Source organism: Cryptomeria japonica, chromosome 5 (assembly GCF_030272615.1).
Source record: "Cryptomeria japonica chromosome 5, Sugi_1.0, whole genome shotgun sequence".
Taxonomy (NCBI): domain Eukaryota; kingdom Viridiplantae; phylum Streptophyta; class Pinopsida; order Cupressales; family Cupressaceae; genus Cryptomeria; species Cryptomeria japonica.
In genome coordinates this window covers 789730891-789748756 of record NC_081409.1, presented here as the reverse complement: position 1 = coordinate 789748756, position 17866 = coordinate 789730891, and the positions used below count along the sequence as shown (strand labels likewise).

The 17866-nt window shown below is 34.0% G+C and overlaps 1 non-coding gene across 1 annotated transcript; it reads right to left on the bottom strand.

Annotated features, from left to right (window-relative positions):
• Positions 1–7289: 7289 nt before the first annotated feature.
• On the bottom strand, positions 7290–7450 carry LOC131876431 (U1 spliceosomal RNA). Its single transcript, XR_009372791.1, has one exon. It is a non-coding gene; the product is annotated as a U1 spliceosomal RNA (small nuclear RNA).
• Positions 7451–17866: the final 10416 nt, after the last annotated feature.

Here is a 17866-nt window from a genome sequence, read left to right as displayed (position 1 = left end):
AACACTTCCACGACCAACAACATCAAGAAAGGAGTTATCACCCAAATACACCTTACCACCATCAAACTTTTCATACTTATTAAACCAGTTTCTAATAGGAGTCATGTGGAAAGATGCACCTGAGTCTATCAACCATGCATTGTCACCTACACAAGTGGCCAAGGCTGCAATAAAAGCATCTCCATCTTCCTTCTTGGACTCAGAATCAGAATCTTGCTTCTTCTTCTTTTTCTTCTTTTCTTCTTTACAGTCCTTTCGGAAATGTCTGGGCTTTCCTCAATTCTAGCAAATTATCTTGTACTTACCAGGAGATTTTGATCTTCCCTTATTCTTGGACTTAGAATGGCCATTCTGCTTTTCATTCTTGTCTCTTTCTTTTGGTCTTCCTCAAACACTCAGAGCCTCTTTGGCATTCAGAGAAACCTTCCTTCTCATCTCCTCAGAAATTAGAGAACCAACAACATCCTCCATCTTCAAGACAACTGCAGTGCTCCCTATGGCCATCACAAGGCTGTCCCATGAGTTTGGGAATGAACATAGCAGGATTTGGCACCTTTCTTCTTCATCCATTGGTACCCCAACTAAGGTCAACTGAGTCACCAACATATTAAAAATTTCTAGATACTCAGAAATTCATCCACCTTCTTCCATTCTCAAGGAATGCAACTTCTTCCTCAAGAAAATTTTATTCACAAGTGATTTTGCTTGGTAGATCTCACTTAGCTTCTTCCAAAGCTTCTTCGTAGTAGATTCTTCATGGACATTAATCAGAATTGAGTCTGCAAGACACAATCTTATGAGACCTTTAGCTTTTCTATCCATTACATCATATTGTGCAGCTAAAGTCGGATCTACGGGCCTTGACTTATTCTCATTGACTGCATCCCATAGATCTCGATCAATCAACAGATCTTCTATCTTCAACTTCCACATTTCAAAGTTTGTGCTAGAAAACTTCTCTACATCAATCCTCCCTGATATACTTGCCATCTTTATGATCCTGCAATATAGAAATGAAATACTTTGCACAAGCTCCCACTCAAACCTTGATTAGCTAAAAAAACCCTATACCCAATAAATAGAACCAAAATTGGCCAGGCTCTGATACCACTTGTAAGGAAACAAAGGTGTGTGGAAACGCTTCCTACGCTAATCTTGAGAGGATGATTTTGCAAATTTCAACTTAACTATCACAGAGATCACAAGAAGCAAATAGAGTAGAAATAAAAACAAGAAACACATAACACAATGATTATCGTGGGGAAAACCCATATGGGTGAAAAACCCCACACTCTAAAACCTGCATAGTATATTAACAAATCAAAAAGAGATTACAATACACTTGCAATGCAAGTTCTTATAAGAGCATCACCTCAACTCAAGCTCAGAGAGACTTCACTAGCATCCTTCTAGCACCCAGTCTTGCAAACCAAACTCCATCATACAAACTCCTCTCCAAGCCCTCATTATATAGGAATTTTACAACCTGGAAACTATTTGTGGTTTTACAATACCATGGGCAAAACCTCCATGACATGTGTTACCCACCTTTGACATTTGTTTTTCCAAGATAAGAAAACCAGGTTAAAAGTAGTTACTCACGTCCAAACTCTTATCCCCTATTTTTGACCCTCATAACCAACATGAAATGTGTCATATAATCTCTAAAAATGGCCCTCCTATATTATACTATGGACAAGGCATCTTTTAACAACTCTTATACCTTTTTCCAAGGCACCGACACATGGGAAACCTCCCAACTACATTTGGAACAATTTACCAAAAATTGCAAGGTTGAGACACATGTATCTCAACAGGGACACCTTTGAATTCTAGTCGAACCAAACTAAAACTTCTCCAAGAAATACATCTTTCATGGCTTAACCATTTGTAATATGCAAGTCATAAAATTAGCCAAATGAAAGGATTTGGTATGAAAAGAGTAAAATTAGCTTTTAATTTACTTTTATTGTTTTATTTTTCATTCTTTATTCTTATATTTTTTTAGTAATTTTAGCTTTAGTTGAGATAGTGGTGGACCAACAGACATATGGTTTGGGGCAAGCTAGACCAAGGCATGGGAAGCGAGATGGGTGGCATGATTATGAATATCACACCTGAACACCAGTGTATCGAGAAGCCAATACACATCTTTTTTTCATAGATAATAGAACACCTCTCCATTCATGAGAGTCAAGAAGAGGAGAGTGGTTGAAACAAAATTTTTGAGTGTATTAGAGAGAAAGTGGATGGAATGAACCAAGAACTTTAGAGAGGCTTTTCTGGCTTAGCAAAAGGACATGGGATCTCCAAGGGGCTAAATGATTGACACGACCTATGACCACGGGGAGAAATAGCTCACATTAAGAAGTGTGAACGGAGTGGCCCCATGCCCCCCACCCAACACACAAAGGACCCTTCCTTGTCGATTTTGGAACTCTTTTTCCATAAACTTTTTTAAATGACCAATGAGATGGGTGAATATTGTATGTTCTTAATATTTGGATTCATATTTATCAGAAAGCTCACATGACTATAATAGTGCATGCATTAAGCATGGCAAACAAACGCCTCTAGAAAACACACCAAAACCAACATACACTTGAGAGAAGACATCACAGAACATGAGGAAATTAACTTTGTTCTATAAAAGTTTATTTTTAAATTTTTTATATTCTTCAAATCTTATATGAGATAATATATATGTAAATGTAATATTTACAAATTATTTTATTAAAATAATATCATTTTAAATAAAAAAGAAATTAAAGAAAATTTAAGTTGGTTAAAGAAAAATTAAATGAAGCTTGCAATAAATTTACTTTGCTTTGCTCATCTTGAATAGATTTATGGTAATAAAGGACAAGATATGCAATACGGGAGTCTAATCTATTGCACTTTGGGTTTTTAATAATTGTACAAGAAAATAATAATAATAATGTGATTTTTATTTAAAAAATAATATTATAATGATAATATAATTAACAACATTAAAATAAATAAAAATTATAATTCAATTTTTTTAAGTTAATTTATAATATTATATTTAATAAATAAATATTAAAAGTTGATTTTATTCAAGCTATAATCTAATATTATATTGTTTGAAATTTATTTGGTATATTAGCAAAAAATTATGTAAAATGTCATTGTCATTGTCATATATAATCTTGGTAAATTTATTACAAGATTTTGACTTATTATTTATCAAAAGTATGCATTGTGTGTCTTGTTTAAACAATCAAAGGACTTCAATTATGTTTATTGTCTTGTTTAAAATTTTTTCGTTTAATTTTAACTTAAACGATAGAATTATATTCTAAAATTAATTCAAAGTATATTTTACTACCGGCTTAACGAGCGTACCTCATTTTGGTGCAATTGCTAGTTTGTAATCTTTCTTTAAAATGATGGCCCTACTTCTTATCTCTATATTTATCTTTCTCTCTCCCTAGATCTCTACATCTCTACCTCTACATATGTATCTCTTTCATCTCTAAATATCCTCTCTCTCTCTCTCTCTCTCTCTCTCTCTCTCTCTCTCTCTGTGTGTGTGTGTGTGTGTGTGTGTGTGTGTCTCTCTCTCTCTCTCTCTCTCTCTCTCTCTCTCTCTCTCTCTCTCTCCCTCTCTCCCCTTATCCTTCTCTCCTTTTCTCCATATCCCTTTCCTCCATCTCCATCTTTATCTATACCTTATTTTATCTCTATCTCGTTACCCCCTCTCTCTCACTCTTCCCCACTCCATCTCCCTATTATGAACACAACATAAGCCTAATAATCATCTCAATTCATAGGTTTTATTTCACTCCTAATTAGATATTTGTAAGTGGATGCATAGTTGATTTGAAGATATTATTTCTTCATTAAGACCCATGTTGCACAAACAACATCGCTTGTTGAATGGCCTACCAATTGACCTCATTTAATACACAAGAGCATGCAACTAATAGACCAAAAAAATCCCTAATTTTCCTTCCCCACCTCTTTTGGCGCACCTATTGCACACCAAGGTACAATTGCTAGTTTTAGGATCTAATGTCAAATTACTCCATCAATTGTCTTCTTTCACTTTCACCACTCAAAAATTTGTATGCTTGTTTCAATGTCAAAACAAAAATGGTAGCAAAAAAAAAAGACAGTTGGCTTGAGCTACTAGACAAGATAAAAATCACCTAACATCAATCAGTAAGCTCCTTATGAAATCTAAACAAAAAGCAATCCTTTTATTATTTTCACAAAAAATAGTAACTCGTCAGTTTTTAGCAAATAGGCAGGGACTCTAGCTATATCACAAATCTTGTTATTATTATGTTTTATCAATATTATAATAAACTCAAAAAATATTATAAGATAGTGACTTTCACATGGTCAAAGTCATAGATATATCGAGAAGAAAAATCTATAACACTCATCAACTAGTCATAAGTCTAGAAGAAATGGAGCTCCTTATCAACAAGGTTGGTAGGAACAAGACATCAAAGATGTCAATGAAGCCATTTAAAAGGTCTATTATATTGACATAAAGATATTTAAGAACTCTGAAGGCATAGTGATAGTCGTGAAGATTACTCTACATTAGAGAAGGAAGGGGGATTTCAGGTGTAGTTATTCTGAACAAGATGGAGAAGTTGAGAATCTTCTTCGATGGATAAAGATCCCCAATTAGAAACATTCCAATTGTCATTTCCTTTGTAGCCAACTTAGCAAGACAATCCACAATTGCTTTTCATTTTCAAGGGATATGGACAAAGGAAATAACTTCAACTTGAGGAGTAAGATGAAAAATATGTTTAGCTAAAATTGTTAGCTATCAAGAGGACTCGTGGATCATCTCTCTATTTAGAAGAGAAACCATGTTAAGGATCTTGTTTCACAAATAATATCTTTCCATCCTAATTCACAAGCTTTTCAAGAGCCAAAAGAATAGCACGATCTTCCATTTGATTGTTGGTATTGATCCCAATAGCAATAAAGAACAACATCAATAAACCTATCGTTAGCATGGTCAACCCCTTCAAGCCTAGCACCACCTAGATTGCCATAAGCAATTCACAACAACTATTTATTTTTTAGAAACTAAAAGGAAACCATTTAATAGAACTACTCACTATTTTAGAAGTTCTCGAGAAGAAATGGCCACGATAAGAGGAGGCACCATCAGAGTGAATCAAGGGTTTTTGAAATACAAAGATCAATGGGATAGAAACAAGATCATCTATAAAACACTTGGCATTAGCAATCTCCTAAATATAATCTAGAACCTTTAGCCAAATTTATTAGGTGAGACTATGATGACCTTGAAAATTCTAACAATTCTACTTAAGCTAAATTTGGTATCAGATGAAAATATGACCAAGTTCCCAAGCTACCTTATGATTAGACAACTTTGCTTCTAGATTTAAATATGTATTTAGTTTACCTGCATCAACGTTTCAAATCACACTTCATGATCCATCATCAGGATGAGAGTTGTAGAATAGTAGATGTATTGCACACCAAGACAAGTTAAAAAGGAGAGGAAAGGGTGGAGGAAAAATGGGTAGCACAAAAGTTCAATGGAGGCAAATGGAAACTAAGGCAAAGAGTAAGAGAAAGGTTAAAAAATGTGAAAAGAAAATGAAAAAAAAAAGATTAATTAAGAATACAAAAGATTAAGAGATTCAAGAAAATAAAATAATGATCAAAGTGGAGCAAAAATATTTAGAGATTAGAAGAAATGACAAGAGGTAGAAAAGATGGAAACAAATAGCTAGAGCTACTCCTCTGTGTGTGGGGTTGGGTGGGGGGCATGGGTCCACTCCGTTCACACTTCTTAAGGTGAGCTATTTTGCCCCATGGTCATAGGTCGTGTCCGTAATTTAGCCCCTTGGAGATTCCATGTCCTTTTGCTAAGCTAGAAAAGCCTCTCTAAAGTTCTTGGCTCATTCCATCTACTTTCTCCCCAGTACACTTGAAAATTTTGTTTCAACCACTCTCCTCTTCTTGACTCTCATGAATGGAGAGGTGGTCTATTACCTGTGGAAAAAAGATGTGTATTGGCTTCTCAATACACTGGTGTTCAAGTGTGATATTTATAATCATGCTACCCATCTCGCTTCCCATGCCTTGGTCTAGCTTGTCCCAAACTATATGTCTGTTGGTCCACCACTATCTCAACTAAAGCTAAAATTACTAAAAAATATAACATTAAAGAATGAAAAATAAAAGAAAAATAAAACAATTAAAGTAAATTAAAAGCTAATTTTACTCTTTTCATACCAAATCCTTTCATTTGGCTAATTTTATCACTTGCATATTACAAATGGTTAAGCCATGAAAGATGCATTTCTTGGAGAAGTTTTAGTATGGTTCGACTAGAACTCAAAGGCGTGCCTCATTCATGAATCCATCATGAAAGTAGAATAGAATGGAATTTACTTATGATAAAGGAGAAAATATAATAAATTTAATAAAAATTTACGATAGAGGAGAAAATATATGATTTATCCATCCTTGAAATACACCCAAGTCAATCTTACCTTCAAAAGATCTTTTAACTATTATAACCCTATTTTAACATGTTCTTTCTAGGTGGAACTTGCAACTCAAGTTTAACATAGATCGAGATCATTAATATGTTTGCCCAGTTTTGAATCTAAGTTTGGTAAACCTTATATGTGATTCATTAAAATTGAAACCCTTCTCTTTTATCATTAACACAAATCATTAACCCTTTGAAAAAGTGTGTCTTATTTTAATTGGGTTTTATTGGGAGAATTCACTTAAAGCATTCGTCAAATTGTATGACTGCTAACGGAGAAAACAAGTGGCTTATCTACACCAAAATTGTTCCAAGGAGAAGATTTTCATTGCTCGAGTCAAAAAGAGAAATTTTGGGAGGAGTGTGCCAATGTTTAAACCATGGAGCAAGTGTGTCTGGATTTTGGGAGGTCCGTAGTCTTCTCCCTTGAATCATCCTTTAACATTTTGGCAGCAAAATAAATGGTTGAACCATCATTGGCACATTAAGTCCGCTTAGGCCATATTTACAATCTGGTAGTAAAACTCAATCGGCACCAAGATTTATCCATTTCCATCAAGACATCCTTAGACATTTCAAACTAAGCATTAACAATCAAGACCCTCATCATTTTCAATTGAAATATTACAATCTTGATCACCTTACAAGAGTAGCAAATAAAAAACAGACCATTGCATGACAAACTTGCAACTGAACTGGGAAAGAGAACTGCTACTGGAATAATTTAACAGTTGCACCGACCAATCAGAATGTTTCAGATTAGTTTTGCGTGGGGGCCGCGCGAACGCGAGCCCCCTCTGTCACAAATTATGACGTGCACTCTCCACAATGGGAGATGCTAGACAGAGCCCCCTTCGAATGTGCAATGAAGGTGCTCTCTCTAGGCCGTCGGCCTTACTGATCACCGATTGACCCCGCCCAGGTAAGTATGCTTTGCTGTTTCCTCTCCCCTCTTTCTTATTCTCCCTCTTCTCCCTTCTTTCCTTCTCCTCCCGCATGTGGGATCAATAACACCGGCACTAAATCATGTAAATCAAATACCAGCACTTCTATGTCATGGGACTGCAATTTTTAGGCTGAATTAAAGTGGGTTTACAGTATCTGGTTTTTATAGAAGGAAAACAAAACAGGTGTCGGAACTCAAATCTTTTCTTTTTGGCCGAATCAAACCAAGTTTACAGGTTCTGGTTTTTTTAAAGATCCGGAAACAAAAAAGATCAAATTAAAACTTCCGTTTTATAAAGCCGAAGGTTTTTCAAGGCCCAATCAAAGCAAATTTACAGTTTCTGGTCCGACGTAACAGTAGGAAAACAAAAAGAGTCAAATTAACCGTATTTTTCGACCCGATCAAAGCCAATTTACAGTTTCTGGTCCTAATAGGAGGAAAAACAAATGGTCAAATCTAAAAGTTCCGTTGCCGGTACTCGAAGCCGTGTCTACCACAGTTAGCCATTCGACGAGAAATAGAGATCCAAAGACATTTGAACCTTTCCAAGGAATCAATTCCACACTGTGGATTGTAAGGAATCACCCAATGTTTGCTCAACTTGAATCCAATAATGTCTAAAAGTATGTTTCTAAAAAAAGCACGAGAGCTTCAACTCCTATTTTTGGAGGCTGTCAAATCCTACCAATTCCAACAAAGTCCTTTTCTTGGCTCTTTTTAAATTTGAATAACTTGGATTTTTTATTTAACTACTCTTGTTAATATGATAAATTTTAGCATAACTTGAATCGGTGACTGTTGTTAAGATACAATTGGTTTTCCTTTTTCACAGTTAACCCTGCATCATCTATGGGTCATCCCTTGAGTTATAGATGGGAAGTTCGAACATGGTTATCTTGTTACTGTAGTTGTTGGTTCAAAGAAATTAAATAATTCATGTGAGGTGAATTCATATTTTTAGATAAGCTTGTATTAGTAGTTATGTCCACATGACATAAACATGACAATGGTTGTAGATCTAAGAAGGATAATAGAATGATGTGCGAGATGTATAGATAAATAAGAGTCACAATTAAGAGCATATATAGATAGATTTGCAAGTTGAATCAATGTTAATACATAAGACCCTCCTCATTTGGATGCTTAGACCGTGTTGAGCTTGATCTTTTTAATGTCTTTTCATCTTTATTTTAAACATGGTCAAACTATACCTTATTCTCATTCTTAATTTTTTAAATATTGCACTTAATTTTTATCAATAGAATTAATTAAAAAAATTGATAATTTATTTTTTAAAATATGTTTTTTGATTCTACATTATTATAAATTTATTTATTATATGAATAATTAAGAAATCAATATGAATGAAACAAACAAACTCGAAACAATAAGATAAGAGGATTTCTAAGTTTAAAATGTCCTCAGAATATATGATTTGATCTTATTTTAAGTATAATGTTTAGTCATACATGAAACGAGTAGACCAAGTCCAACAAAAGCTAAATTATTATTACAGTCGTGTAATGAGACCAAATCCACTCCGTCGGCGGATTTTACAATAAGCTGAGCGACATAGACTTTTGACCGTTGGACTTAAGCTAGTCGCTTGGTGGATGTAACGAGACTTTCAAAATTTCGGGTCACACACGTCTAACAATAACAATAATATTTTTCTTATTTGTCTAACAAAAACAATTATATTTTTCTTATTTGTCTAACAATAACCTATTTTTCTACACTCCGAAGAAAGGGGCGCTGACAGAGATTGGTTTGAATGGTATTGACACCCTGAACTTCATGCGTAATATAAAATGTTGGGATTGTCAAACACGCTTACATCTTTCATACTCTCTAATTTGGATAGAAAATGAGTGTTTAAATTTTTTAATAAATTTTATTAGACGTGAAAGCAATATAATAGAGTGTTGATGTTGATATGGATTGAGAATCTTATGATTTTTGGAATGCCAAATAGATAGAAAATTACATTTTATTTTTAAATCATAGTAAATTAGCTTGAGAAAAAAATTGTCACCAAAACTAGAAAAATAATGATAAACAAATAATAGGGGTGACATATGTAGTACAATAGTTAAAACACTTGCTTGGTGAAACCGCCACCAAGGTGGGCTACTTGGCTCACATATTTGGTACTTTCACTGGGCTGGTGTGCTCGCGGATTTGAATAGCAATAGTGTTTTGACACCTTAAAAAGTGCCCATTATTGATTTAAAAAAATGATAAATAAATAATAAATTAAAAAATTTGAACGAAATTGATGATTTTTATCATAAAGAAGAGGAAATATTAGAAGCAAGATGAAATATACTTTTTATGAAGTATTATTATATGGTCTCATAGAGGGACTTTCTAGGAATTATATTAATGGAGCAAGTGGTCTTGTGAGGCAAAAACAAATGCTGCAAGATTAGTTACACTATAATAAATAGAAGCCCTTGATTTTTAGTTTATAATTTTATGAGTTCATTTGGGGTGGGGCTAGAAATTTCCCTTCTACTATCATAGGGAACTTTTTGACAAAAACTTGTCTAGTGTTTTTAGATTCCTACTATTTATTTTTTTTCTAACATTTTATATTTATATACTTTATTGAATTTAATATGCAAAATAATTACATTCATGAGATCGCTATTTTCAAAAAATTTTGGAGCTTAAGCTACACTAAAATCCATGGGCCACACACTTTAAAATACTCCAAAAAAATATTAGTAGCAACCATTGAATTTGTTTAGGAAGCCCCTCTCCATGGAGTCATTACCTTAGAGAAAACCTTTCTAAATTTTGAAACAAACATGGTAAACTAGAAAATAGAAAATTCATAATAATGAGGCTAAAAGGAAGATGAAAATTGTAGCTAAAAGTGGAATTATGATCATCGAGATTGCAACTTAATTAGAACCTATATATCCAACAAAGTTGAGTCTTGTATAGGTACTGCATAGTGATTCCTAAAGTGTCAAGTACATTATATGCAATGCAATATGTGTTCAGTAGCTTTTCAATGAACCTAATATGGTTATTGTGTAAATCATGGAACCATGCCAATTAAAAAATTAAAAAAAGGTAAGTGTGAGTCAAGTAGATGAGGCTTCCAACAAGGTGAAATTCAAAGTGCCATCAACTAGTGGAGTAGTTGCCTCAAGCTTGACTCCTAATAGAAAGAGAGTTAATGTAGGCTTACAATAAATTACATGCAATTGAGCTAGGCAATCAAAAGCATACTTGGGTTGAGAAAGTGTGATCTTGGAAGAATACCATGCAATCTTAATCCTAAGCAAGTAGTGCAAACGGCTCAAATCAGCCATAGATAATGTGTCATGTAGAGAATATTTTACTTTCCCAATGATGGATGAGGATCTTGATATAATAATAAAATCATAAAAATAGAGAACACGAAGCAAACAAGAGTCATCCTACTAGAAAATGTAGGCATTCAAATCTAAGTCACATATGGTAAGTCTTGTTGAGATGAAAAAGGAGTTCATATTGGAATACCTAGCTGTAGGGGCTTATTTAAGTCCATAGATAGACTTGCTTAATTTCTAAACTAAAGGAGAATCCTAGACAAATCTCTATGTTTTCTCCATGAAAATATCCTTCCAAAGATCCCCATGAATAAATTCATCCTTCTCATCCATCTCATGTACAACACAACAATAAGTTACAATAATTACAAGAGTTAAGAAAATGGAGTTCATTTTAACAACATGGATAAAGGTCTCTATATAATCACCACTAGGAACAAATGACAAACTTTTGACCATAAGTTGTGTTTTGAACTCGTACATAGTTTACTACATATTTTGTTTGATAGATCCACTAACATCAAACCATTTTTCTTAACTTAGTAAGAGGGACTAAATCCCATGTGTGGTTCTTTACCGAGGAACTATATTCCATTGTTGAACCACATTTGTAAATTTTTAATTCTTCCTTAAATGACTATGAATCAGAAGAAAAATCAATGTAGACATGTGCAAGATGTTGAATCTATGATTGAGTTCTTCAAGTTTCTAAAGGATGCGCAATCCAAGTACATGTTGACTGTAGTGTCTATTAACCCCATAAAGAAATTGAAGAAGTTGAGTATGAAGGATGAGAAGTCTAAACCTCAAAATATGAATGCAATGAAGATGGTATCGTATTAGTTCGAAGTGAGATAGAATCAATTGAGTCACTATCTTCTACATCCACTATGTAGGAATGAGGACTATTATAGGCCAATTTAGGAGAGATTTCTTTAAAGTGAGTGATCCTCAATAAATATATCACGTGTCTCTAGATTCAAGATTTGATAACTCTTCATACCATATATATATATATATATATATATATATATAAAATTCAATACCTTCTTTGAGGTTCCTAAGCCTTGTGTTTCTCTAGAGGAATGTGTGCCCAAGTGAGAGAGAGCCAAAAACTCAAAAAATTCTTGAAACTTGTTTCCTACCATAACAAGCTTTAAAGGAGTCAAACCCTTGAATTCTTTGTTGATAAAATAGTTCTAAATGTGTGTATCATAATTAAAAGCTTCAACCTAAAATTTTAAATGAAGAGAATGAGCATGAATCATGCAACTAGCCATCTCCTTCACGGCCTTATTTTTCCTATCACCAATAGCATTCTCTTGTTGTTTTTTATGAAACTAAATTTGTTGAAGAATTATTCCTTTAGGAGAATGGAATTATATACAAGACTATGATGCACATAATATTGACCATTGTTAGTGTGAAAAATATTGACATTCTTTCAAGAGTTTTTCTTGGCATGAGCCTTGAAATCTTGAATTTTTTCAAATACTTTAAATTCTTCTAATGAAATAAGAATACCCAAGTGTATCTAGAATAATAATCAATTAAGGTGAGTACATTATAAGCCTTATTGAAATAAAAAGTTAGAAATTGACCCACTAGATCACTATGAACCAATTAAAATACTTTTGAATCCCTCCAAGACTTCCTTTAATCAAAATCTCAATCAAAAATATTACCCATAGCTCAACATAGACATACACCATTTGAAAAGTTGATTTTAATGAGACCTATGACCATATCCTATGAGATAAAGTACTTATGATAGTGGTAGTTGAGATGGCCAAACCATCCATGTCATAGTATACTGATAGAATCTAAACAAGTGAGCAACAATGTAGAAGGTGATTGTGGTGCAAAGTTGAAGAATGAATAAAATAGTCTCATGATTGTCTTGTTTGATTGCAACTGCAACATCATACTCAAGATCTTAAGTCATAATTACATAAGGGATTACTCAACTTTCTTACCATGTGCAAGATGAGTGATTTGGTAGACTAAAAGAAGGTTGGCACAAAAATTGGGAACATAAAGAACATTCTCAAATGATCCATCATCGATATTAACTAAACATTTTTCTACAACCTCCACTTATGTATCACCACTTATTAGAATGTGTTGTACTATACAATTATTTAGAATAAAGAAAATAATTATCTATCAAAACACATGTAATGTTTATGTAACTGTGAGGAATGGGTTTCACTAGTCTAAAAATGCAAACTAGGAAGAAACCCATTCACATCAATATATATTGGGGAAATAACCAATATGTTTGGAACTACAAAACCTTGGGAGAGTTGGGCACATGACTTGATTATTTCTTTGCTATGACTTGATATTATTAGATAAGGTAGAATGATGAATTGCAATAACTAGTTGTAAATATGTAAAATTTATAATAATCAACATAAACAATAAGCTATAGAACAAATTATATGAAAACTCTAAAAATAGATCTAGAAATAAAGATATAAAAGGAACGTTTGTCTATAATTTGAGCCTAAAAGTTCTAGATAATGGGGAAAAGAATCCTAGTCTTGAAGGTGTTAGATGTAGATATCATGAAATTTTTTTGGATCAAGATATCAATCAGATTATCTCACCAATATTTATTTGAAAAAGTGTCAAACATTTTAGATTTTCAAATAGTGTCTAGGGATTTTTGCTTCTTCAAAGTGTGGATCTCTTTGTCTAAATCTATACTTTATGAATCTGTAGTCTTTGTTTGTCAAATATCAAACCTACACACATAAAAGAGAGAAAAATAGAGTTATTTGGTATAGGGGTTTGCCTAAGTTAAACCCTAGGTTGGAATTTACCCTACAAAAATGATATATAGGAAAAGAGAGAGCTTACACTTGTAAGACAAAGGCTAGAACCTTATGAAAATGCTGAATTGAAATATTTTATCTTTGTTAATGGATCTCATATCCTTGAATTCTTTAGGAAATATTATTGATTCTAGGTAGAATATCATGGATGCCTTCACATAAACTTGATCATGAATCCTATCTTTGATGCTTGAAAATATAAATACTTTACCTCTCCTTCACTTCCTTAATAGTTAATGATTGTTTTCTCAATTGGACTTGAACTGCTCATGAGGAATTGCAACTAAGAGGCTCAAGAGATGTTTCAAATGAGGGGACAAGACTTTCTTTTATACTCAACCTCACAAAATGTGTTGAAAATTTTGAAGAAGGACGAAATAATATAATTTTCCTATTTAATATTTTTTAACTATTAGAGGGTCCAAATTTAGGCTCGTTTTAGATGGAATAGGGTGCCTAACACCCTAGTCTAGTCCTCATGGGCTAGAAAAGAATTTGTAAACATGAATAGGGTGCTAAACTTACAAAAATTAGGAATTGTTTGTGTAGAATTATGCAATATGATAAGGATGGAGATACACCAAAGTATGCCCCAAATGAGCATGAAAATGTATGAGAATACAATTTATGACACTAGAGTGTAGCACCCGAGTCAATTATCTATTTTTATGAAGGTCTTATGGTTGAAATAAGTGCACATTGTCCTTTCCATTTTATTTATTTTGACGAAGTGGAAGGAGATGCTTTCTATTTGTGGGAAGATAAAAATGGATGTGATTATAACTCAACAATTCTCTTATCATGGCAATGATGATTATCTTCATCACCAACTTTCTTGAAATATGAACAATATAGTTTCTCTTTCTTATTCTTGAAACATTTTGAAGAGCCACCCTTTTTAGGAGAAGAATCTTGTTCTCTATCTTTGTGTCACATGTTCTTAGACTATTTCTATTTCATGCTACATCCCATCCTATGACTTGCCACAAAATTTTATGACTTGAATGACTTGAGAATACAATTTGTGATCAAATTATTTTGTTCAAGTGTATAAAATCTTTGTAAATTAATAAAATGATGGTGTTATATAAAAAATTTCCATTACTATCCTACGAGTCTATAAACTATTAAAAAGTTTGATAGTAATAAAATTCTTTGGTTCTTGATTACTGCGATCATAATCAAGTTTGTATCCCCTAATCTCATTTTTTTTCCATACAATCGATTTATTCCTTGATAATCCTTAGTTATTTTATATTTATTAATATGAAAGATAAGATTAGGCAACACAAGAGAAATTAAAACATAATCATACAACACAACTCTCTAAATCACTTAATCAGATAACCCCTCAAGAAAAATGATTTGGCACTTTATGCTTAGAATAATTATAACTACTGATGAGCTTAAAATATGCTCATAATTTGGATGTTATGAGAAACCTTTAAATGCCTTTACTTTTGTTATTTCATGGATGTTCAGACATTGTTGAAACCTTTTTGGGATATCCTGTAGCAAGATACTTTTATATTCTTGCAGCTCATTGTGTTGACTTGATTGCATTTATTGCCCCGTTGACTCCCTAAAATGACTGGTATATCATATACAGTTTTTGAATGATGAAGTAGATTTAAAATGTGTGATTAATGAATAGATATCGTGTATGTGCCATACGCCTTTTCTGTTGCCTGTTACCTTTTGTTTTGTAGGTTGTTGAAGAATGATCGAGTCAAGTGCAGCCGATCTCGGCCTTACAGTAAAGTCCATTTCCTGCACGACTTTGAGGGAGCTCCGGCGAAGACTCTTTGACCAAAACCATGGGAAAGAATTTTAATGACAATCAATCTGGAAAGAGTGGAGCGCTAGATTCTCTCTGGATCAGGTTGAATGCATAAATTCATTTATGGAGTTTGTTCCTTGATTCGAGGATATATTTTACTTCCACGTCTTTCTTTGATGGAGTTAGTTAGTTAGTTGCTCTCCTATTTTTAAATAAAGTTCTCCTCCTGCGCGAGAAAAAGGATAGTTAGAATAAGATAGAATCAGAGTAGTAGATATCATGTAAGAATCAATATGATAATGAAAGATAGAATCTATTTAACCAGAGACAGAGTTTGTTGTTAGTTTCCATATCAACAAAACAATGTATATCATTCTGTTTTTATGAATAAAGTTCAATGAAGTTCTGAGTTTAGCATCTGTGTAATCAGGAGATGCTTGCTAAGGGGGCCCACATAGTAGGTATCTGTAGCTAGTTAGTTAGTTGTTCTTTCCTGTTAAGCTTCAATTTGCTTTCATCTTTAAAGTTTTTATACAAACTCAGCTTTACATTGCTCCTGCAGCACAAGGAATCCATCACTGTGCCTGTTTCTGCAGCATAAGGCCAGTTCATAGTTTGTGTTTCAGTTGTAGTTATCATGATTTCTATTTTAATCAAATCAGAGTTGAGTTAAAGAGCTTTGCATTACCTTCCTGTAGCATAGGTAGAATTTCTTTCCAGTATGTATTTCTGCTAAGATTTGACCAAAATGAGTTCCTAGTGCATATATTTTGCTGCACCATTTAAAGTATACGTCCCCTGGTTTGACAAGTAAATGAACGTCTATAGAGAGAGATATTGGTCACCTGTTGGAATGCCCAATTCCCAAGAAAGGTTTTACTATGATTTTCATATCCTTTTGTGGGTGCGACCATTTTTGGCACCATTGCCGGGGATGGTGTCTAGCTAGGAGTTTATCAGAAGTCATTTTTAGCATTAGTTTAGCTTGTTAGTAAAATTTTCTAGATCTTTCAAGCCACTATTCATTATATTGCATGCATAGAAGAAGAAGAGATGCCCTGGGAAGGTTCATCCCTAAAAATTTATTTATTGAACTACCATTTGACCCAGCTGACAACGAACCTGAGGAAAATCCATTCGCTCTGTTATTCCAGCAACCAAACATGGCAAATAATCTACCTAATAATCCACCTCCTGCATTTGAGTTTCCCATTGTTCCCCAGGGAGATACTGACAATCTTAAAAACATTCCCTCTTCTTTGCTTCCAAAGTTTTATGGCCTGGTCATAGAGGACCCAGAAACCTTTCTGTTTGAATTTGATGTCCTCTGCCGTAGTTATGACTACAACACAGACGCTCATAAACTGAAGTTATTTCCTTCCACCTTGAAGGAAGGAGCTCTTAGATGGTTCATGAGTATGGGAAGAGGTGTCATCGATATTTGGGAGGTCATGCAGACGAAATTCCTTGAAAAGTATAAGGAATATTGTAAGAGCGCCAGCAAAGGTGATGACATATTCTGAATTCAGCAGAAAGATGATGAAAGTTTGGAAGATTATATTTCCAGATTCTTGTTTTCACTACAAAGGAACTCAAACCATACTCTCAACGAGGACTCTCAGAAACTACTGTTTCTAAAGGGAATCAGTGATGCTTGTATAGACACCTTGGATCTAATAGGAGGAGGTGATATAACCCAGGTGCCTTAGGATGATATAAAGAAAATATGTCTTAACTACTCTCGAGCAATAGTTAAGAAAGGTCGAGGTCATCATGCTACAATAGGGAAGTCTTCTTTTGGTGGAGTTTCCCAAATGAAGATAACAAATTTGCTATCTGACTTCAAGCAGGACATCATTAATAATATGGCTACGCAACTGGACACTATGCAAGCTCGGAAGAAACATGAGGAGGCTGACGTAGTTTTGGCCGAGTTCTGTCCATACTATAGACAAAAGAAGCATGACTGCAGATGCAAGATGGTGGCTAATTTGGAAGCCAAACAACTACCTACTAACTTCAAGCCAGTAGAAGGAGATGATGATCAAGTGTTCTTTGTTGCACAAAGGAGACCATGGGCCCAAAGACAAGGTATGCCTCAAGACCCTTTAACTTTTGGTAATTCTTATTCTGGATATAATAACCAATGGCAACATGCATATGGACCACCACCACCCTGGAATCCACCTCAAACAAATTGGCCTAATTATCAGAACCAGCAATGGCAATCCCCTCAAGGAGGATGGCAACAGCCACAAGGGCAATGGACCCCACCTTTAGGAAATTGGCAGCAAAATTCTCAATGGCGAGGCCCTCAGTAATGGCAAAACCAGTCCTCTGGATTCCTATAGCTTCCACAGCCACAACCACAAGCCCTTATGCTGCCTCCTGCAGTAACTGCCACAAATCTTGGACCTCCAAAACAAACACCTATGCCTGCCTAGCCATTGCCCA